Raw genomic sequence first — 23898 nt, forward strand, 5'->3', positions numbered from 1 at the left:
CAACTTTATAGTGTGTGTTACTGTATTTTAGTCCCTTCCCTTAGTGTGTTTAAAAATTTTCTAGTTGGCCTCTTGTTTTAGTCCTAGTTTCAACTCTTTGCTAGTTAATAGAGTGTGCTTAGTCAGTGACCTTTTGTCACTATATTTGCTAAAACCCTTAGTGTGTAGTGTTTTCTGTCTCGTTTGTTTAGCCTTCAGTTTTTTTAGGAAAGGCTTAAATTTATAATTACTGTTAAGAGTTTTGTAATTAACAGTAATTTTCTCTGGTTATTTCTTAGGATATTTAGACAGTGTATTCTATCTTAGCAGCTATCTCCCTTTTTTGTGTAGCCTGCTCTTATTGTGTGTTTAGAAAGTTGTGGTGACAGTAAAGGCGCTTCCTGTCACATTTATATTTACATTTGCATGAGTGTGTAACTTATCCTGATTTTATTAAAGCTTTTGGTAGCTGATTAGTGTTAGAATTGTTTTGTGTGACAGTAATTATTCTCCCAAGATTTGTGTGACAGTAATTATTCTCCCAAGATTTCCAATGGCTGACCAAGACAAGCACCCCATGTCTGGTTTTAAGAAGTGCCCAAAGTGTGGCCAAAAGATGTCTGTAACAGACAGCCACGTGAATTGTGTATACTGTCTAGGAGCTCTGCATTTGCAAGACAGCTGTGGTATTTGTCATTCCTTCTCCTTAAGGGTCCTTCAGGAAAGGAAGAGAAAACTTATCGACAGAGGGTTGTTGAAACCTTCATTTCAGGAAGCTTTCAGTGACCAGGATGGATCTAGCAAATCATCAAAGTCTTCGGACTCAAAAACATCTTTGACTTCGGCACCACTGCCATCAGAACCGTCAATGTCTTCTTTTCAGAGCCGGTCCCCAGTCTTGGAACCGGTGTCCGAGGTGCCTAAGAGTCCATTACTTCAGTCTGTACCACTTTGATTGCACTCTTCTCGGTCCTCTGCCAGCCTGTCAGATCTGGATGTGGATTATGTGGTGCAGAAGCTGTTATCGGCACCGGCCTTGGCAAAAATTTTATCTGCTTCACCCCAAATGGCTTTGGAGCCAAAGACCCTTGCACCAACTCAAACTATTTCTGAGCCATGCTGGTCCTTCGGAGATGTAGGAGTCAGACCTGATGAGAGTTGAACCCTCGGAGCTGATGCCTGCTCCAGTGTCTTTGGCTCTGTGCACTCTAATGTCCTAGGTGCCTATCAAGGACTCTAGGAGGTGACACCCTCTAGTCTGGTCTGGGGAGGATAGTCGGACCTAACCCTCCCTCTCGGGGCTTCAGCTCGTATGAGCTTGGTTGCTACCTCTGGTTCGGTACCCACTGTCCCGCTGCCAGAGGTGTCTACAGTTTCTTCGGATCCGTCTGTTCCCTCACATCAGAGCAGAGGTGTTTTCGATGCCATGAGGGGAGTCATGTCTCCTAAGACATCCTCGACCTTAGGTCTGCCTTCCTCCAGCCCTAAAGCACCTGTGTCTGCTTCTGCCTCACACATCCTGACCAAGCGTAGAGACCCAGAGCCTCAGGAAGCCCCATTGGATGGCCCCTGCTCTTCTGAGACCTCACCAGAAGCTCCCACTGATGAGGTTCCCAGGAAGAGATTGTGTAATAGGAAACCTCTAGACTCCCCTCAGGAGTCTCCAACATCAGATACTGACTTAGATGAGTCAGAAGGGTCCCCACGATCCCCCTCTGAGGATATCTCATTTGCTGCGATACTTGAAATCTTAGGCAGAAGGGTGGCTGGCTGGATGTTCTTTGTGTTTCACTATTGCAGTCATCACATTTGGGTTATCTGCTTGTAGCCCTCAGTCAGCCTGATTATCAAAGTCTTGGGTCCTGTCTCATCTTCCATGACGTTAGGTAGTTAGGGTATAAAGCATGCAGCTGATGCCATTACATCAGTCTTTCTTGCCGTGTGCTGCGTGAAGCAGAAGCAGTTCGCATGTGCCAGTCAGCCGACTCCTGAAATTTTCGTTTTCGAGTTTCAGATCCGAAGTCTTCAGCTAAGCTAAGTACCCATTTGGGGATCCTTTTTCTTGCTCTAAACCGATGACAGTAAAAGTTAACAATTGTATTTCTTGTGGAAAGCAAATAGCTAATAAAGATTTTCATTTGTACTGCATTCCTTGCTTAGGCCCAGACCACGATGTACCTCGCTGTCAGTTTTGTGCCTTATTCAAACCTCGTACTATTCGTTGTCTTCATTTACGCATCCAAATATTTGGTACTCTGTTCATTTATCCAGAAATGGCTTTGGTAAGCCACCCGACTACCGACATTCCTAAAAATCTCAAAGATAAAGACAGACTGCATAGGTCCAAAGCTACTGCCGATGCTTCTCCTAAGCTAGTTGCCAGTTCGCCGGTACTCGGGCACTTTCACAGCCCCTGATGTTCGCTACTTCAGATTCGCAGGCCTCTACTAAGACCCGTTCGGATTCAGGTATACCACAAGATGCTTCTTTGCTGTGGAGCCTGCGGATGTCTCTACCTTGGATGGGTCCGGAGCTGCTATGCAGCCAACGGCTTCTGAGGGTGTATTCAGGCCTACTGACTTGCATATTAAACCGATGCCATCTTCTTCTTCAAGGCCTAAAACTCTTTCTATGCCTAGAAAACTGATGCCCAGACCACATGGTCAGGCCCCTATGCCTAAAAAACAAATAATGGCTGAAGACCTTATTACTCTAATTAGGGGAAGCCACCCTTCCCCCTCTAAGAGACCTAGGACTGATTTTCCTTCTGATCAGTATTCTGAAATTTCTGTTTTCTCTGATGACCAGAATTTTCCCTTATCTACCTATGAGGATTCTGATGCAGAAGACTCCATTCCCTCTGCTTCCCCTCCAGAGGATTTCTCTTTTGGTGAAACCTTGCATACTCTTGGGGAGCATTTCCGCTGGGAAAGCCAAGATTACTCTGACTCCAAAAAGAGGCTTAGGGAATTCTTACTCCGGCCTCAACACAGGCCTTTAGCTATCCCTCCTGTACTGGACATTGTTGATGATGCCTTCTCAGAATCTAGCCTGGTCCCTGACATGTTACCTCCTGCTCCCAGAAAACCTGATGGGTATTACAGGATACCCGATTCTCAAGTCCCTCTTTAAAAATCCTACTGCAGATCCTGAGACCATTTCACAGGGACCGAAGGGCATTAAGGCTACTACTGCCAAAAATCCTAACCCCTCTGATAGAGATTTGAGGGCACTGGATAGATGGGGTAAGAAGGTATATACACTATTGCAACTTTGGCCATTAGGGCTTTAAACTGCCAGTTTCATATCTTAAAGTATCAGCAGCATATTACTGGATTGCTTAAACAGAAAATGATGATGATTCCTGACTGTGCTGAAAATAAAGAATTACAGGATTTAATGCCTGCTGCTGAACAAGTTGGAAAACACTTTGCAATGTGGTTTTGATTCATTAGAGGCATCTTGCAGGGCTGCTGTCACTGGGTCTGTACTTAGAAGGTATGCTTGGCTTAAGGAGCAATCTTTGCCAGATCATGTTAAAGCTAAATTACTGGATGCTCCCTTAAACCAAGACTGCCTGTTTGGCAACAAAGCAGAAGTAGTACTTAAAAAGATGGAGGAAAAAGCTAAATCTATGCTAACTGTTAAAAGATTTCCTGCAAGTACAGCCTCCCATATTTAGTAGGCCTTGGCCCTCTAAGAATTGGTCCTTTCCTGCCTCTTCCAGGCCTTTTCAGTCCAAACCCAGAATCAGCAGAACACCCAGGCTTCAGTCCCAAGGTACTCACAGGCCTAAGCAGTGGTGGTGGTGGTGGGGGGGGGCTCCCACTTCCAAAGCAGGGAGTATTAAGACTTCCCCCCTATGGTAAACTGTCTCAATGACTTTAACTGTAAACCTTTCAAGCCCTGCTCAACTGACTGTTCCTTTAGGGGGAAAGATTGCCCTGCATGCAAAAAATTGGGAACTCATTACCCAGGACAATTGGATTTTAAATATAGTTTCCCAAGGATACATATTCCACTTCCACACCTTACCCACCCCAAACAGTTGGCCAGACCTACCCCCAAATCAGTGGGCAGAGGCCCAAAAGCAAGTTTCTCTATCTTTTAAGCATTAGGGCTATTCAACCTGTTCCAGAAAAAGAATGGGGGCAAGTTTTCTACTCAAGACTTTTCCTGGTACCCAGAAAAGACACTTCCCGGTGTCCATTCCTGGACCTGCCTAGCCTAAACACATTTTTAGTAATCCCAAAATTCAAGATGCTAACTCTTCAGCTGCTTCCCATGCTAGGCAAAGATGCCTGGTTGGCAACACTGGATTTAAATAAACCGACCTGCACATCCCAATAAGGGAATCTTGCAAAGGATACCTATGTTTCAGAGCAGGCTACATGCACTACCTGTTCTCTGCACTGCCCTTTGGCTTATCTACTGCACCCAGGGTATTCACAAAGTGCCTAGCTCCAGTCATTGCATTTTGCAGGCAAAGAAATATTCAAATATACCCATACCTGGACGATTGTCTAATTCAGGCAGAAAGCCAGGACATAATATTAAATCATCTGGCATTTGTAAACAAATTGCTAACTTCTCTGGGGGTACACCATAAACGAAAAGAAATTGCAACTCGTACCCTGCCAACAACTTGTATTCCTGAGAGCAAGCTTGAATACAACTTCCCAGATGGCCTACCTCACGCCAGAGAAACAAGTTCATTTGACAGCCTACTGGCCACAAAGACCCAGCTGTCTGCAAGGAAAATACTGCAAGCCTGGGGTTCATGGTCTCCTGAATTCTACTAATTCCATATGCAAGACTACATATGAGGAAACTACAATGGTATCGAAAAAGCCTATGGTGTCAACATTCTCAGGATCTAGAATCAATGATTCCTGTCATACCTTATCTACAGATAGAGTTCCTTTGGTGGGCAGAGGCCTGCCATTGAAACAATGGACTACCATTCACTCTACCCCCTGCTGCCCAAACCCTAACAGACCCATCAGACTATGCATGGGGGGCTCACTTGGCAGGGCAATGCATTCAGGGCAAATGGAACCCAAGTCAAATGCACCTGCATATCAATCAAAAAGAAATGTTAGCTGTACAGAATGCTCTGACAGCCTTCATGGACCACATTCTTCCAGGACAATTATTGGTAAAGACAGACAACACCACTTTTATGTGGTACATAAACAAGCAGGGGGGAAACCCACTCATACTCTCTCTGCAGACTAGCCATGGCTCTGTGGAACACAGCCTTAAGCTACCAAGTGCACCTACAGGCTCAATTCCTGCCAGGAAAGCTAAATACACTGGCAGATGACCTAAGCAGAAATCTCATGGACCCACACGAGCGGAAACTGGAACCAAAGATATTCAACATGTTGAGAAACAAATGGGGGAGCCCAGAGATGGACCTGTTTGCCTCCTCCCAGAACTACCAATTGGACAAATTCTGCACAATGACTCCCCATAAACAAGCTTGGAAAGTGGATGCCCTGCCCTTCACCTGGAAAATCCTATCAGTTTATATAACAGCAACGACCACAAGAACACCAGTGAGTAGCAGCTCAACTTTTCTAAAATTTAATAAACAGAAAAATCTCACTTCTCCATCAAATTTAATACCAAATTCATTGTTATTTAATTCATTAATAAATGTAGTAGATAGACTATATCCCCCATCACATATAAAAATTAAATCATCTATAAATCTATAATAACCAATGACATGTTTTTTAAAAAAAGAATGTTTGTAGATATATTTATTTTCAAAAAGGCCCATAAATAAATTGGCATAGGCTGGGGCAAAAGCAGCCCACATCGCTGTTCTCTTCAATTGGTGGTATCCAGTGTGGCCCTTAATCAGTCCATTCATTTGCCAACCTTCTTTTCTAATCCACAAAACAAAGAGGAATGAATACTGCACTCCTTGGATGTGCACAGACAACTTGGATTTTATTTGGACAGGACTAAACCTCTCAGGAATTCTGAACAGCTGCTATTTGCATTTCCTGCAGGGGCAGAGGGGAAGGCTATTTCAAAGCAAATAATTTCTAAGTGGATAGGCCATTGCATTCATTTCTGCTATAAGTACCATGGAAAAACCTAACCCACAGGGGATATGGCCACATTCAACCAGGGCTGCATCTACCTCTACAGCCTTTCTCAGAGGTGTCCCTACCAGGGATCCTAGAAGCTGCTACCTGGAGTTCTGTACATACCTTCACCAAACATTACCACTTGCCAATCTTTTCCTATATCCAGAGCTGGCTTTGCCACTGCAGTCTTGCAAGGCCTTATAGCTTGTCGTAATGCTAATTACCTCCTCCCATCCTTAGCTTTGGGAATCTACCTAAATATGATGATTGCAACAGTGAAACATGAAGAACATAGTACAGTTGTGTACACTTACCATAAATGTAGATGTTCGAGTGTATTCACTGTTGCATTCCTGGTTACCCTCCCTCCAGCCTCCTGCCTTCTATTGACTATACCTCTATTCTTGTTTACTATGCTTAAAGCTTTTTGATGTATTTGCTTTTTTGTTGGAGGTGTAACCTTGTATATAATTGTTTCCCATTATGGTGGCACCTGACATCTGGGGCAAGAAAAAACTGATGTAATGGCATTGGCTGCATACTATATGCCCCTGACTACCTGATGTCATGGAAGATGAGACAGCAACCGATGCAGGACCCAAGACTTTGATAATCAGGCCAATTGAGGGCTACGGCAAGCAGATAACCCAAATGTGATGACTGCAACAGTGAACACACACTAACATCTACATTTATGGTAGGTGTACACAACTGTACTTTCTCCTGAAAGCTTTCAGGTCTCAGCCGTCCACCTCTTGGGTATCTCCATCCTTCGATGAGCTGCTGCAGCTGGTCTCATAAAGGGCATGGGAGTCTCTGGATATTATGGAGCCTGTCCCTCGGAGGCCTAATAAATTCATTTCCGCCCTCTTGACAAATCATTTTTAAAAAAAGATGTTCCAGTTGCCATGGTGGTGGTGGTGGCGGCAACCACCAAAAAGAAAATGTCTGAGACTTCCTCATCTATCCATCCTCCTAACAGAGACTCCAGGATATTATGGATAGATATGGGAAGCGCATGTTTAGTTCAGCGGCCTTTGCTCTTTGTTTGCTCAACTATTTAACCCATTTTATCAGGTTACAAATGGATCTTAAGGAGCTAGGAGATGCTCTTTAGGGTACAGTAGCTGCAGGAGCTTCCGACAAAGTTGCTGCCCAGCTTGCTACACTCAGTTCTATAGTCAACTCATCCATGCTCCTCATCTCTTATTCAGCTGATGGATCGAGTAGGGCAGCGGGTACAGGAGTTGCTCTTAGCAGACACTCCTGGATGCACTTGTGTTCCTTTGCGGAGCCCTTCAAGTCATCCTTTGTGAACACTCCCTTTGATGGCTCGTCCCTTTTCCAGCTTAAAGTGAAGGAAATCTTAACCAGGTGTGAACAGGACGGAAAGACTCAGTCTGCCATCAGGGTCCATTTTTCCACCGCTGCCCAACCCTACCCTAAAGGTCAAAGGAGAGGAAAAATGTGGTTCCAAAAAGCCCAAGGGGCCTTTCAGGACATATGTGGTGAACCATCCTCCAGAGGAAGAAGGGGCAATAATGGAAGACACCACCCTTGCAGCAGAGGGGGTTCGCAACACCAGGGTGATGGCGATCACTTCTCTGGAAAGCCCTACCAGCACTCCTGAAAGGAGGCCCCATTGTCCTGCTCTGGAGGCAGTCAGGGGTCACTTATCTTTGTATCCAGATGCCTCGCTCAAAATAAAAGACAGCTGGGTACAAAGTATTATTTCCAGAAGATACTTCATCCCATTTACCACATCCCCTCCACTCATAAGAAAAATCCCGGACGTTCCACTAAGTTACAGGGAACAGGCAACAACTGAGGTCCAAACGTTGCTAACAAAAAGTCATCCAACCAGTCTCAGCAGACCAGACAGGATCGGGAACTTACTCCAGATTCTTTTTGGTTCCAAAGAAGACTGGGGACTAGAGACCCATACTGGACCTCAGCAGACTGAACAAATATGTAAAGAAAGAGAAGTTCCAGACAGTCATGCTTCCGTCTATACTTTCTTTCTTAGGGAAAGATAATTGGATGTGCTTGACAGATCTCAAGGATGCGTACTAGCACATAAAATGGCCGGGCCATCCAGGGATCATCTGCGCTTCCGGCTGGGAGCCAATCATTACCAGTTTTGAGCCTTGTCCTTTGGTCTCACTACAGCCCCCAGAGTGTTCACCAAATGGCGTGGCAGTGGTCACAGCTCACCTAATGCGTCTAGGATTCCAGGTGTTTCCATATCTAGATGATTGCCTCCTTACTGCCACCACCATGCATCAACTCTCTCATGTCTCACACTATAATCACAAATTCCTGCAAAAAGGACCTTCGGTGGTGGTTGACCTTGCTTCATGTCACGATAAGACTCCCATTTGTGCTACCCCCTCTAGCGGCCACAGTGACCATGGATGCTTCCCTGATAGGGTGGCGGGGGGCATTTTTAGGCAAAAGACAGCCCAAGGCACATGGGCCAATCAAGAGACACATCTGCATATCAATGTCCTGGAGATGAGAGCAGTACTTTTGGCACTGCAGTACTTTCAGGAGACTCTTCCTCTGGGTACAATTGCGATTCAGATGGACAATATGTTGGTGGTCTGGTATTTGAACAAACAAGGAGGAATCAGGTCTTTACCCCCTTTGTCACAAGGCTTTGAGTATGGCAGTGGGCTGTTTCCACCTAGCACTTTCTGTTGGCAATGCACATCCCGGGGAAATTAAACGTGATAGCAGACAAGCTGAGCAGGGCAGTCTTGTTGCCCCATGAGTGGTCCCTCAAGAAAGAAATAGCGGACAGGACATTCTGCAGGTGGGGCCAGCCTTGCTGCGACCTCTTTGCCAGTCACATAAACACAAAATGCAGAAGCTACTTTCCCGTTTCCCCCACCGGGAGAAGCCCCAAGTGACGCACTCATACACGATTGGCTTCCAGGTCTCCTTTATGCATTTCCACCAATCCTGTTGATACCCAAGGTTCCCCAGAAGGCAAAAACCCTGGGAAGGACCATCATTCTAATATAATAGCCCCTCATTGGCCTCATGATTTTGTTCCACTTCATCTTCTGGAGGACTCTTGGATTCTGGACCCAGTTCCAGACCTTCTGACGCACTTGTCAGGGGAACTTCATCCCTCTCTGCAGTTCCTGAAGCTGACAGCTTGGCTGCTCCAATTCCCATCATAGCCAGGTTCCATAACCACTCCAATGAGACAAAACAGATCCTTTCATCTTCTCATAAATATTCTACTAGGAAGCTACATCTTAGCAAATGGAAAAAAATGTTCTATATGGGCCTCAAAATATTGATCCTTACCAAGTTTCTATGGCCTCCATTTAAGAGTTCTTAACTATGATCTTTAATAAAGGAGCTGCAGCAGCAACAGTTCGGGTTCAACTGGCTATTTCTAATTTTCATCTTGGATTTGAAGGATTGAATATCACGCCTCACAAGTTGTCCAAAGCCTTTCTCCAAGGGACTTTTCATATTAGACCACCTGTGAAATCTCCCTATTCTCCATGGAATCTAAATATTGTGTGTTCTCACAATTCTTCCGCCATTTGAACCAGCTTCCTCTTGTGACCTCAAATTTTTGTCATGGAAGACCATCTTTCTGGTAGCTATTACTTCTGCCCGCAGAGTGTCAGAGCTTCAGGCTTTATACATCAAGCCTCCCTATCTGATATTCCATGCTGACAGAGTCTCACTTAGAACAAACCCCTCATTCTTGCCCAAAGTTTACACTGAAAGCAATCTTAACCAAATGATTGATTTGCCAGTCTTCTTCCCCAACCATTCGAACAATTTAGAGTATATGCTGCACAAACTTGGTTCATAGACAGCTCAGATTTTATTTGGATAGAACAAAAGATTTCAAAAAATCAGACCAGCTTTTTGTTTCATTTTCAGACTCTACGAAGGTTAGACCAGTGGCTAAAACATCTCTGTCTAAATGATTATCGGATTGCATCACCTTTGCCTATTCAGCTGACAATATGCCTTTGCAGCATAAGATTAAATCTCACTCAACCACATCAGTTTCTACATCATTTGCCTTTTCTGCCAGACATCCCATTGATAACATTTGTGTAGCAGCCACTTGGTCAAAAACCCATACCTTTATCACTCATTACAAAGTTGACAAGGCCTCCAGGGACAGAGCCTCCTTTGGATCCATGGTCCTGAGAAATGTACTCCTGTGAGCCACCCGAGATTGATGGTGCTTGGGACGCTACCCATCAGTAAAGAATGAATGGCGAGATAGAACAACTTCACATAAAGAAGTTATGTACTTACCGTAATGTTCCATGTGAGTTGTTCATCTCACCTTCATTCTTACGTCCCTCCCTCCAACCCCCTCCTGGCTGTTAGATGACCGAGATGCATGATCCATCCTGGTTGCTCAATCCTTCTATACCCTTTCTTGGGAGTGAAAGAGTGACATATGGTATTATTTTACACAGCAAACAAGATCTGAGGTAACTCCAGGTGCATCATGGGATAGAGACTTGGCCTATAGCTATTTGAAGACCTCGAGCTTTGCAATTGCCTGACTCAGAGCTGAGGGATCAGCTCCAAACCCATCAGTAAAGAATGAAGGTGAAATGAACAACTTACATAGAACATTATGGTAAGTACATAACTTCTTTTTTACTTAACCCAGGTTGAAAACCCTATCTACCTCATCTCTGTCTTTGCAGAGTGTAGCATCGCATATTGCTATGAGCATGGCCCACATCATACTTATAGTATTTTTACTATTGTTTTGGCTGCAGACGCTAACAAGTTTCATTTTTAGACTGTAGTGCTTTCAGATAAAATATATCCTGTGCTGGTGTTGCTAGGGAGTACATTATAATAAAGCTTTGTTGCACTACCTTAGTAGTGTAACTAATCTGGAATCTAATTGATTAAGAAATGTTAAATGTAGTAACCATAATGTTAAATGTTACATTCCTAAATCAGAAGGGAATGCTTTCAAACTTTTTAATATTGTAGCCTTTTTGTTTTTGCAGGAGATTAAAATAGCTAAGTGGCATTGCAAAATGCAACAGGCAAGCTTATAGTTATTAACTTGGTGAACTCTGCTAAAAGGGAAATTGTAGAATTTCTAAGAATTAGCTTAAAATAAAAAAAAAATCATTAATAACTGCCATTGAAGTGGATGGGAGGTAGAAATTGGTAATACTGCTAACAGAAGAGTCTCACCTGCTGTTTAATGTTTGTGGTCCAAATTTGGATAATCCAGGATTTTATACATAGTTAAGTTGCAGTAATTTAATAAGAGCAATGAACCCATGTTAGTAGGCAGATAATTAATGTACAAGATTCAGTTCTAGACCACAGGAAACCCAAGGCAGAGATACATGATGGTACAAAGTTTTTTTAAGGGAAAGTATGAAGAACATGGGCATGTATTATATTTGGAGATTACTGTCTGCCCAATATCCAGGGTTTACCTGTTCCACTTCCCCCATGCAGTGGACCCTCAAGATAGACTAGATTATTGGCTAATTTCCTGATTCCATCCATTTCATGACATGAACAACAGAAAGTCACATTCTGTTCCGCCCCACAAAGCCCACAGTGACAAGAGTTGTATCTCAGTCTCCATCATTCAGGTGTCAGCAATACCAATGGCCATGAGACACTGTGATCCCATGGAGATTGTGTTCCCCTTAAGACAGTTGAAGTGTGGTTCTTTCCACAGTGATGAGGTATCCAGGAAGAGATGGTTATGTTAGATAATCAATAGCAGATAATTCGATTCAACTCCTCTCCAGTCCAAAATGCCCTTTTTCTGTGCTGGGTGTGCTACTTGCTTGAAAGTACAACCGAGGAAGGAGGTGCAATAGTATCTCATAAAATGACTCAATTCCAGAGGTCCTAGCAGACCAGCAAGGATAGTTGTATTATTCCTTTTATTTTAATTGGTGCCTAAAAAAGACATAGGCTCTTAAGCCCATTTTAGATCTTGACCTAAACATCTTCATCCCAAAGAGTCCTTTTGCAGAATCATGCTGTAGTTCTTCCCACATCTGTCAAGACTTATTAGTTCATAGGTACTTTCTAAGCTGTTGATTCATGAGGATTTTTAAGAAGCCTAGGGTTGTTTTCCCATGATTTTTTTATCCCCTTTATTTTGTTTATGAATAACACAGAAGTGGGCAGAACAAAGAATATGTTGAGACATTTATTTGTTGTCCCTTATCCATGAGGGGCTTGGGTGCTAAACTAGGGGTGATTTTGCAGTTTCCCCATCTCTTTCACTATTCTGAACACTGTTATATGCATAAAGATTACTAAAGCATTTAAGAAATTCTTCCATTGAAGGGCCAGTCATTACAAATACAGGACCCTGCTATTTGGTCTCAACTTGACCCTTCCTCCTGTTTACAAAATGCATGGCAGTTGTGACACCATATCTTTGCAGGGAATCAGAGGCTGTCCATACTTACATGGCTGACTTCTGTCACTCACCAGGGACATTCTTTGTCAGTCAGGTATGAACATACATTTATCTTCAAGTATTGGAGCTTATGGTGGTCACAATGACAACTATACAGTTGTTAATGCAGGCTGAGACAGAATATCAACTGTCTGCTAAGATTGAAATTGATGGTACACATATGTGCACACTAACTTTAGTCAAGGTGAAAGGCCTATGCTCAATGAAGAGGTGGCGCAAGGGAAGTGGCTTTCTCAAGAGTTGTTTTTGCATATCATTGTTCTGGAGATAAGTGATCTTGCTTAACCCTCTATATGCTTCTGGATGTGCTTCCTCCTGAAATTCTAGCTGCTCATTTGAACAGTATGGCTGTAGTGTAGTACATCAGCAAATGCATATCCACTGTGTCAGGAGACGTATTACCAAGGTAGCCAACGCTTACATACAGGCTCAGCCATTGTCTGTTGATGCCCTATGTGTGACCAGTAGGCTTGATCATTGTTAAGACATTGTTCTTTGGGAGGCGATTCTTGATTCAAGATTTGATTGCATCGTCACGGAATGTCAAGTGCTGGATCATTTTTTCCCTCTTCCCCATGACCAGTAGACAGTATGAATGCATTAATGCAGGACTAATCTCACGAGTTGCATTATGCTTTCCCTTATTTCCTCAGGTAATATTACAGCAGGCCAGATTTCACAACAACAGATTAATTTTAATAGTGCCATATTGGCCTATACAAGTGTGGATCTCACTGATGTTCTTTGTTAGATCACTGTTGCTCTAGTCATAACTACTTGGATTTGGCTGTAGGCATCCACATTCATCAAGCTGACTTCCAGGCCCAGAACCTTGCCTTTTAGAGCAACAGACTCCTCCACTAGGATGTCAGGATCCTGCTAATATAAAGCAGGTATCAGCCTGTGCATTCTTAGAACTTTTTTGCTGCATTTCATTTAATTCATCTCTTATTACAGTGTTGAGAAAAGTGACTGGTTTCCCAGCATGGGTTGACCTGCTTATGGAGCCTCAGATAAGTATCGCATTAAGGAAACCTTTTCTGATATTTTTGCGTGGTCTACTTTTGTAGTGTTAGTTTGACATTAGCCTTATGTGTTGGGTGAAAAAAGGCTGACATTTTGCTCAGCATATTCCCCATAAAGACTAAAATAGCCACTGCACTTTTAGCCTATATCCATATCATGGTGTATAAGGTTGCTCTGTTAGAGACTTCTATCTAAAACTGTCCAAAGCGTGCAACACTCCCTTATGCACTACCTGGATTGAAAGATATTTGAAGCCTTTACCTAGTCAGCAATGGCATTTGTTGGATCATATCCCTCTTCCGATGTTCTTCTAAAAGAAGAAAGTGAAAAGAGAAGGCATACAGGGATGTCAGAGACACAAACCAAGGGGTTGATACCCCGTCTTGGTTCAAGGGTGCCAGTTCTGTTGAGTTTTCATAGCCCCCAGAATGACCACATCTGAAACTGCACATTTGGAGGCCTCCATATCTGGGCACAATGGAGCATCCAACCATGCAGACAAAAGGGAGGGGTGTTCCCCAGCATGCAGGCCTAGGCAGCTGAGAAAGTTTGATTTATTTCTGTTGAGTTTGGTATACAGTCTAACCTTCCCATTTGGAGACAGATTACAATGCAAATATCCATCACAAGACCATCCAAAAAGTGAAGCAAATTTCACCATCTATTAACTGGAAGCTGCATATCAGATGTTGGGTGGGTATTCACCTCAGCCCCTCTTACTCCCCAGGGTTCCCCTGGGGGAAGGGGAACCTAAGGAAAGTGAGAGGAAGATTTGAATTATTTAACTCTGCTGCCTTTTTCTCTGGGCTACAACACGAACACTAAGGACACCATCTCCTGTGAATCCGCCACAAATGAGATCTCTCTTGAGGAAAGACTTTCCAGGATGACAGACTTCTTCTAATGGAAATATTGGGGGACTTCAAAGTTCAAAAAATATACTTTGATATATTGGATCTAGATGCTCTAAAACCTGTTATTATTCCTCCTATCGTGGGGGCTAATCATTATGCCTTTATGGCAGTCTCCCAGGAGGATTACTGTCACCCCACTGCCAGAAAGCAACCCGATTCCTACAAATACCTGTACTGGAATGCTGTTGCAGATCCAGTACTGGTACCATAGAATCAGAAAAGGATTTAAACATGTTCCTGTCCTAATACCACCTCTAAATAACAGATCAGAGCTTGGGATAGCATTGAGAATGTATATATTAATTGCCAGACACATGATTAATTTCCAGATGGCCTTTCTTGAACATTTAGAAGAAAGTCATGGGGGTGTGTCTTGTGCTGACCTTTGGGAGCTCACACAGTTAAGTGCCAAAGCACTTGCTAAGCTTGGCTATGATGTATATACAGTATCCAGGGCTGCAGCCCCCAGATGTATGGTTAGGAGACATGTCTGGCTGAAGTTTCAGTTCCTGTCATGGATGTGAAAGCACTGCACTCTTATGCCTGTTTTGAGAAGAAGCTTGCTCTTTAGAACCACAACTCATGAAGTCTTTAAGAAAATGGAGCTAAAAGGTAAAGTCATATAGGGTTTTAAACATTTCTAAGTACCCCTGCCATGGTAGGACAGAAACTATCCATCTAAGCCAGAGCCATACTTTCTAATGCATGCAAGAAAATAGTAACTCAGTGAAAGGCAGACAGGCCGATTTAAAAAGAAATGTCAGAGAAAATAATGGAAAGCCTGGGACCTCAAAGGATCTTATTGAGGTGGAGGAGCCATGCATACATGGAGTCGCTCCTTCCCTCCCCCATCCAACCCAAATCCTCAACCCAGTCCTAAAAAACAAATCCCAACCTCTGCAGCAGGATTATCAGGAGGCTGACTCACTGCTTTCAAGTCACGAATAGCATCACAAGGGACACATGGGTTCCAAAGATCATTGCTGACAGACTACTGTGGGAGACTTGTCATGCATGTCCGGTATTTTTCCCATACCAAAAGACCAACAACATTTGGCATACCTCCTTGTCCAAGATCTCCTAGCACAAGGTGCAAGACAGTTCTGCCCAAAAAGGACATAAGGCTTGTACTGTAAATTGTTCCTAGTTCCCAGAAAAGAGGAACCTGGAGATGCATCCTGGACCTATCAAAGTGAAGTACCTACCTAAGGATTCCAAAATTCAAAATACTGACACTACAGACCCTATTTTCCTCGCATTTCCTTAGGCTGTGATGGTCACTCTGGAACTAAATAAGGCCTACCAACTCACAGAGGACCACAGGTCTTTTCTCAGGTGCAACATTGGGGGAGTGTGTTATCAGTTTTCCTCTTTACCATTTGATTTGACCATTGCTACCAAGGTATTTAACAAGTGCCTGGCTCCAGTGATGGCTTCCTGCAGCTCCAAGGGCATCCATGGTTTCTCTTATCTGGATGACTGCCTAAGCCAAAGAATCTAGGAGAAATTAACATGGCCCTATCATGGGTCATGATGCAGCCTAAGGTTTGGATGTCTAATCTCTCCCTCCAGCAGGATAATTTTCTTGGCCTCACTATTGGATACAAGCCTGCAAGGGGCAGTCCATCCTCCAAAGTGAAACACCTACAGAAATACTTCCTGTGGTTAGGACAGAAGTGGGCTGCAGCCAGAAAGTTCCTCAGAGTTCTGAATTATATGACTTCAACTCTTCTGATGGTTCCCTATGCCAGATTTATATACGAGTAAGCTCCAGTGGCATCTTGGGTCCACATAGTCAGCACTGCCATTCAAAAGCAGTTTCTCATCCTACCAACCATTTCCAGGGAACTTGAATGGTGGGTCAAGCAGAGCAACCTGAATGAAGGGGTACCCTTCTGTTTATCTTGCAACTGAACCCTGATAACAAATACTTCAGATCTAACCTCAGGGCATTACAACTAAACCTCAAGCAGCAGTGGTATGGAATGACACAGCGAAAGAAACATTGGTGTGAAAGAAATGTTGGCATTGATTCTAGCTGTCAAAGCAATTCAGTCAGTTATGGGCAGAGGTTGTCTTATAAGTAGTTACAGACACCACGACTGTAATGTGGGATATCAATGAGCAGTGTGTTTTCTGATCCTACACCCTGTCTGCAGATTAGCAATGACTGCTTGGGACCTGGCCCTGAAGCACAACTTATAATTTGGGGCTGTATACATACCATGTCAGTGGAACAGAATGGATGATCAGTTAAATATATCAGACAGACCCTCACAAATGAATGCTACAAAATAACTCTTTCTTCAACTGGTGCACAGGTGTGGTGTCCCTCAGGTAGACCAGTTTACTTCTACAGACAATGGACAGCTGCAAAACGTTTACTCAAGAACACCAGGTAGAGAGACCTTGAGCAATACACTTTCTTACTCTAGTAGACAGGCCTGTTTCTATTGCACCTGCCCTCAAATCCCCTTACTCTGAAGAAAGATTCAAAAAGTGAGATAGAACAGACTAGAATGCTTCTGTTAAAACCATTTTGGCCCACACAGCAGTGATTCTTCACTGTCATGGATATATCTAAGGGAAACATCCAGTGCTTTTCATTACAGTGGACCTACTAACACAAAAAGGATGCCTCATCTACCACTATCTGGAAACAATACAGACAACAGTTTTCCTAGGATCTGCTGGATATTAAGGAGGCTAGGAAGTCTACCACTAGAAAATATGTACCCAATTGGAAAAGGTTTTCCAGCTGGTGCCAGATGAGAAGGCAGGGCACTCACACTGCACATGTGCTGCTGTTCATTCAGTATCTCGGTGAGCTGTTCTCTACAAGTTGAGGCATACCCTTCTGTTGAGATTTTTCTATTTCAGCCTGTGTGCCATTAAATCCACCTCTGTCCTGTCTGAGGTCAGTAAAGCAGTTTATTTGATTCATCTCAGACCACCAAGGAATAAAATAGCACTCGTTGGACCTGAAGTCAGACATGGTAAAACTTACCCAAGCCCCCTTCAAACCATGATTTTGACTTGGAAGAATGTTGATTGTGATGCTATCAACTCAGCCAGGAGAGTATCACAATTCTATGCAAGGAGCCCTTTTTGATCACAGGGTGAACCGGAGCACTAGTCTTTCATTAATTCCCAAAGTGTTGGGTTTTCTCTTTGAATCAGACTATTCAGTTACCTGTGTTCATTTTAAACCTAAAAACAATGGGGAAAGAACCTTATATTATTTAGATGTGCACAGCAGTTAAGATATTCATAGTGGACCAAGGTCATCAGAAAGTCCAAGCAGTTATTTCTTGTGCAGCAAAGAAAAAGAGACCACCAGTTTCAAAACAGACCGTATCTAAATGGTTTGCACATTATACATTTGTTATTCCTCACAAAGTAAATACCTGGAAAGCACAATCAAAACTCATAGTTCCAGGTGTATAACAATAACCTTTCTTAAGGGAGTAGGTACCCCCAAACAGCCTGGAAACAGACACTGAAGCAAATATTCATACAGACATAAAACATCACAGACTTGACAATAACTCCAGGTTTAGAGCAGGGTTTGTTACAGCCATTCTGCAGGTCCTGATGCAACTGTTAACATTTTTAGGCCCTACTGTATCATGAAGCTCTGGGAATCATCCCAGTAGTTATGATTACTGCAGTAGTGATCTAATAATGTAGTGCATCTTATAGTAATAGGTGTTTGAGTAGATCATTATTGATATTCCACATCCCTCTCTGGTCTGTCACACTTTCCTTCTTTTGGATTATAGGCATCCTGGTCTGGCGTAGTGTAGCTGTCTTCAACCTCCCATCCCCACTTTCTGTTGTGTAAAGCATTTGATATGTTTGGATTTAAATAGTTGACTGGGGAGGACGGCAACTTCACTCCCTCCTTCCTGAGCAGGTTCAGGCCTTACTCTCCATCATTGTCACTTGCTGTGGTCCATGCTTGGCTTTTGTATATTTTGCAAGGATTTCTGTCCCCTGTCTTGGCAAGAAAGCTAATATGGCATAAGCACATGCCTGCTTTATACCAAGTGTATCTTGACATTCCAGGGGGAGGACATCCACTGTGCTAAGGAGGAACAGTTCTGAGCTCAGGCTCTGAGCAAGGATCCCAGTGTCCCAAGTCTCAGTAGTTATGACTATTGCAACAGTGATCTACTTGAACATCTATGGTAAGTTCCTATGTAGTTGTACTTGGATTTCAAGTGGAACCTCCCTAGGCTGCCTCTTACAAAGATTGCTGTTTCACTGTTCTGGGAATGCACACCCTAACCTAAAACTGACAACTACCCAGCTTCAACTGATAATCAAGCACCAAGGATTTTCATATAAGGTTGGTGTCTTTTATCTCCCCAGAAGACATCCACTCAGAAAATGGTTAAGGATAAATAGAAGAGGTTGTCAGTCTGAGCTGCACAACATATTGAACTATTCTTGGCTCTCATTTGCAAGGTCCTACAATGTTTATTGTATTTATCAGTCATGGAACACCTGGGCAGTATTTGTCTTCTCTAGAACTCTTGAAGGGTGTGTTTTGCTATAGATTTGTTCCCTTCAACAAATCTAAACTTTGTCATGGAAAAAAATATACCTTCCACTATCTGAACTGGCATGCTCCACAGTTTTGAAGTTTTTGACATGGAAAACTCCTCTCTTTGGTAGCTGCGACTTTTATCAGGATTTTTTTCTGAATTGCAGGTATGGTCACTTAATCCTCTGCATCTAGTTATCCATGTGGAAAAAGGTTTTCTTAAGAATGAATCCATTGCTTATCTATTTACTTCAGTGGCTCTTTTCCCACCCTTCCCCCTTAAGATTTCCTCTGATAATATCTATGTAGCTGCAGCTCTGAACTCTGTAAGATGGACTCTATCTCCTGGCTGCATTTGATGTTCTAGTGATCAAGGGTTTGGTTTTGTATGTCCGCCATCTAGGAGAATTAGCTTGAGGAATCTGCTCTAAAGGTTATTGAATATTGAATTTTCCTTGGGCAAATATGAATGTTAGGCATTTGCTGTAATGCAAATTTTGTTTGGAGAATTTAGTATTTAACCTACCCTCCCTCCAGGAAGGTGTTTTAACTGAGTAAATGCATTATGATGCTGTTGCCCTGGTGAGAAACTGGAGAATTTAACAGGGAGCTGTAGAATATTGTGGGAAAGAGGAGGAGATGTATGCCCTGCAAACTAACTCCTAAATAAAGACCAAATTATCCAAGCAGATATATTGTTAATAAGTACATATCTTCTTTATTTCTGTCTCTCCTCTTCTTTGTTTTAGTGCCAGAGAAGGACAAAATGGAGACACCAAATTTAAATGTGTCAAGTTTGTGGCTTAAAGAAGTTTATGGTATTGATGTCCAAGAGCTTACTACCACTCCTAATTCAGCAAGGATGACAGTGGATCTGGAAAATGTATGCCTGCATATTTCAATTTGTGCCATCTGTAAACAATATATATATTTTTTTGGTGGGCAAATTCCACTCCCATTTTTCATCTGTTCTCACTGAGTCTAGCCTCATCATTGAGATTGTTTGCCAAGTGCTTTTTTTGCATGCCTCTACTCTCAACATATGAACATCTGCTATTTTTAAGGCAATCTAATAGTAACAGTTCCCCAACAATAGTTGCAGTCCATTTCTCAAGTGATTATGCACTGCAGCAAACTAGAAGTTATACATGGTAAAGCAAAGACATCCATAACACCACTGTAGCAAATTCACTTCCTAGAAGCAGTCCTGGATTCCATAATTTTCTTTCACAGGCTTATGGAAATATCTTTTCTGTCTATATTTACAGTGAGGCTGAAGGGTTTAGTAGAGCACTACCTTAAATTCTGGAGTGCTGCATTTTCAAGCATTTTAATTATCTGGGGTTTTTTTTGTAAGATTAATGGTAACGAAAACTGGCCACTGAAGAATTATAGACACCAAGTTACAAACTTGATGGAACAAATTTTGAGATTTTTAGTAGCAAGAGAATGGTCATATGTAAGAAGTTTGCCTTTGTGAATGTCTGTCTTCCTTTTAAATACCATCTTTGCTACTCACACACAGATATATTGTGTGTGGAGAACTTAAGCAGAAACCACCTGCTCCCAAACAAAGTCTGTATTCATGACATTATCTTAGGAGCACTTGTAGGACTAAAATTAGCATCTCGATCACTTCAGGGAAACATACATTGCAACAGTACTGTGGTTCTTCAACATGCAAGCAGGTATCTGATCATATGCTGAATGCAGGAACCACTGAACTTCCAGGAGTGAGCCTTCAGCCACCTCAATGCATCTTCATGCAGCAAAATTATTTGGTAGACTTCGTAATAGAAATATGTCTCTGGTTTACAAATAACTGAAGACTATCTATAGGAAAAATGTTTCTATGAAAATGAAAGAGGCTATCTGGTCAAAAAAACAAACAAACTATAGATGTATTGGATTGCACACTACCTATGGTATTAGGTTATTTGAACCATTGTCTTCCAAACACAGCTACATCTGAAATCTCTGCCTTACATGGTAGGTCACATGTTTGAACCTACTATTATGTGCTCAAATGGCATTGTCCATCTCAGATCTTTAAAAATGTACTCTCCCAAGTTTCAATATCATGCTGCAGAAGTTGATGTTATAACTAAGAATTTGCTGACTCTATTGTAGACTCATTCAGAAGTGTCTCAGAGCTGCAGCTATTGATGCTTATAAGACATAAGAATGTCCCAGAGTGACACTTTCTATGAAAGCTGATCCTTTTTTATGTCTAAGGCAATATGTTTGAAATGGTCTATTCAAGTTACATTATTCTTTTAAAATTAGAATAAAGGTAACGTCTGCCACACCCCTTACATGTGCACAGGCATCAAAGATATCTTTTTTGAAAAAGACACAAATGTTGAGGTATTTTCCTTCTTTATGAAGCCAAAACATTCTGCTTAGCCTCAACAGAGAAATAAGGCAACATGTCAAATCCTCTAAAGGTAACTTTGATTAAAAAAAAAAAATCAATTGGCAATCACAGCCAAGGATAATCATAAGGCCTTTGACAGCTATGTACGTAGCCTAGAAGGTAGGACCCAAGCATTTGCTGAAGTAGTGATGAACTATTATATAAATTTGGTGCAAATCTCACTCCATTATCCCTTTCAAACTTATCATAGACCTTGCCCCCAACTCCCCCCCACATATCCAAAGAGCAGGTCATTAAAGGCTTGTCTAAGGCATAAAACATGGCCTCTATGGGACCAGGCAACATCTTAGGCTGTTTCTAAACAAACTAAAACCTAAATTAGCATTATCATTAAGTGCCCTACTCAATAAGTGTAACCACTGGCTTTGTTCCTGCGGAATGGAGAACAGCAACAGTTATTTCCTTCCACAAAGGTGGCTTAGAAACAGATCCAAGGAATCGTAGAACCATAAGTCTAACCAACCTCATCTGTAAGCCATATAACATATCGTCATGGACCTCATAAATAAAGATATAGGTGACCTCCAAACCCTGGATCTGACCCAATTTGGCTTTATCAAGGGCAGATCCTGCATGTTAAACCTGGTGGACTTCTTTGAAAATGTGACCAGAGCCATTGACTAAGGCAAATCTGTGCATGTGTACACAGCATACCTTGAGTTGCAAAGGCCTTTGACACAATCCCACACACTGGCATTACCGATAAACTTGGCAAACTGAATGTAAAACCCTTTATTGTAAGATGGGTTGACAACTGGCTCACAAACCAGTCTCACACTATCAGAGCGAGTGACTCATCAACTAGCAGATTGGTTACCAGCGGGGTACCAAAGGAGTTGGTGCTGGGCTCTCTACTGTTTGGTATATACTTCTCAGAAGTTCAGGCCAAAACTAAGGGGCTATGGCTAACCAAGTTTGCAGACTTCTGCAAACTGGGTGCAATTATTGAATCCCCAAATGATGTCAGTATACTTCAGGAGGGTCTTATGCTGATCAACGACTGGTGTCTCAGTCAGAGTCTCAAACTGAATGCAAAGAAATGCATCATCATTCCCTTCAGCAAAAACAATGTCTCTTCACACTATCATAACAACAATACCCTACGTACCTATGAAGTGGTAGGAGATCTGAGATCAGAAGTAAACTCTGACCACCATGGGTCTATGGTAGGAAGGAAGGCTTTCTACATAGCACACTTGATTGACAAAAATCATCATTTCTAGAGCAAAGGAGGTTATAACCCCTCTACATTGGTCATTAATCAGGCCCATAATTGAGTATAATGCCCCTTTCGGCATGTACTGTACAAAGCACCTGCAGCAATTAGAGAGACCTCAGAAGTTTCTAATTAAGAAGATCAATGGCCTCCAGCATGTGCCTTACACAGGCCAATTAAAGTCTCTGTCACTATACTCAGTATCATATAAACTTCTTAAGGGAGATTTATGCCTGGCTTACAGAGAAATCGCCAACCCAAACCTAATGAATGAATTTGCTGCACATCTGTAAATCAAACTGGACTAGAGTTACCCATTCCAGGGACCTAAATATGGCCTGAAACTTTAATAGAATGTGCTGGAGGGACATACTTGGCTCCCAGTGACTGCTGCATCTTTGGAATAGGCTGCCAATTCATATGAAGCAGAGCACCTCTGTGACACTGTTCAAAAGTATCCTGGATGGGGCACACAAACCTGGGTATTGAGTAGAGTATCTATGGTATTAAATTGGGATGAAACAGCTAGGCTTGAAATGACCTCCGGGTCAATAGCCTAGTAACCTCCTATTATCTAATAGAAGGTTTGTCTCGTTAAATAAACTAAGCACAATAAAACACAGGGGACTTGAAACATGTTCAGCAAGGCCTGCTACTTTAAGAATGTTTCTGTTCATAATGTACTAGAAGCTGTGTAATGGACAAATGAGTACACTTTTACTAAATATTATCTTGATGCCCAGTGTAGAGGAAGGGCAGGCCGTCTCACAGTTGTGTATTATATGGAATCAAGCAACACTCTACCATAATAGAATACAACCTGGTACTACTTTGAATTCTGCCTGTACTTCATGTTTACTGAAGAAGGCAATTTTTTTTTCTTCGAGAGCGTCTGTCTTAACAGCAGGTCTTGTCAAGGAGGTCTGTCCTTGTTAACAGCAGGACAGATGCCAGGAGGTGTTAGGACAGCTTAGCATCAGAACCTTTGTCAGCATAGTATGTCCCTCTGTATCTGGAAAATGGTCTCAGGCTATCTATTTAGTAATCTTTACCCAAAACTGTGATTACAGTGTTAATATTTACTTATTTTTGCCTCATCACAGTTTGATTAATTCTTTTAGGTTCGGACTGAATGTTGTGAGTGATTTTTTTTCACCACTTCCACGGTATCTGTTCCAGTTCCTCAATTACCATTATTTTT

Source organism: Protopterus annectens, chromosome 6.part0, assembly GCF_019279795.1.
Source record: "Protopterus annectens isolate FY-2018-M chromosome 6.part0, PAN1.0, whole genome shotgun sequence".
Taxonomy (NCBI): Eukaryota; Metazoa; Chordata; order Ceratodontiformes; family Protopteridae; genus Protopterus; species Protopterus annectens.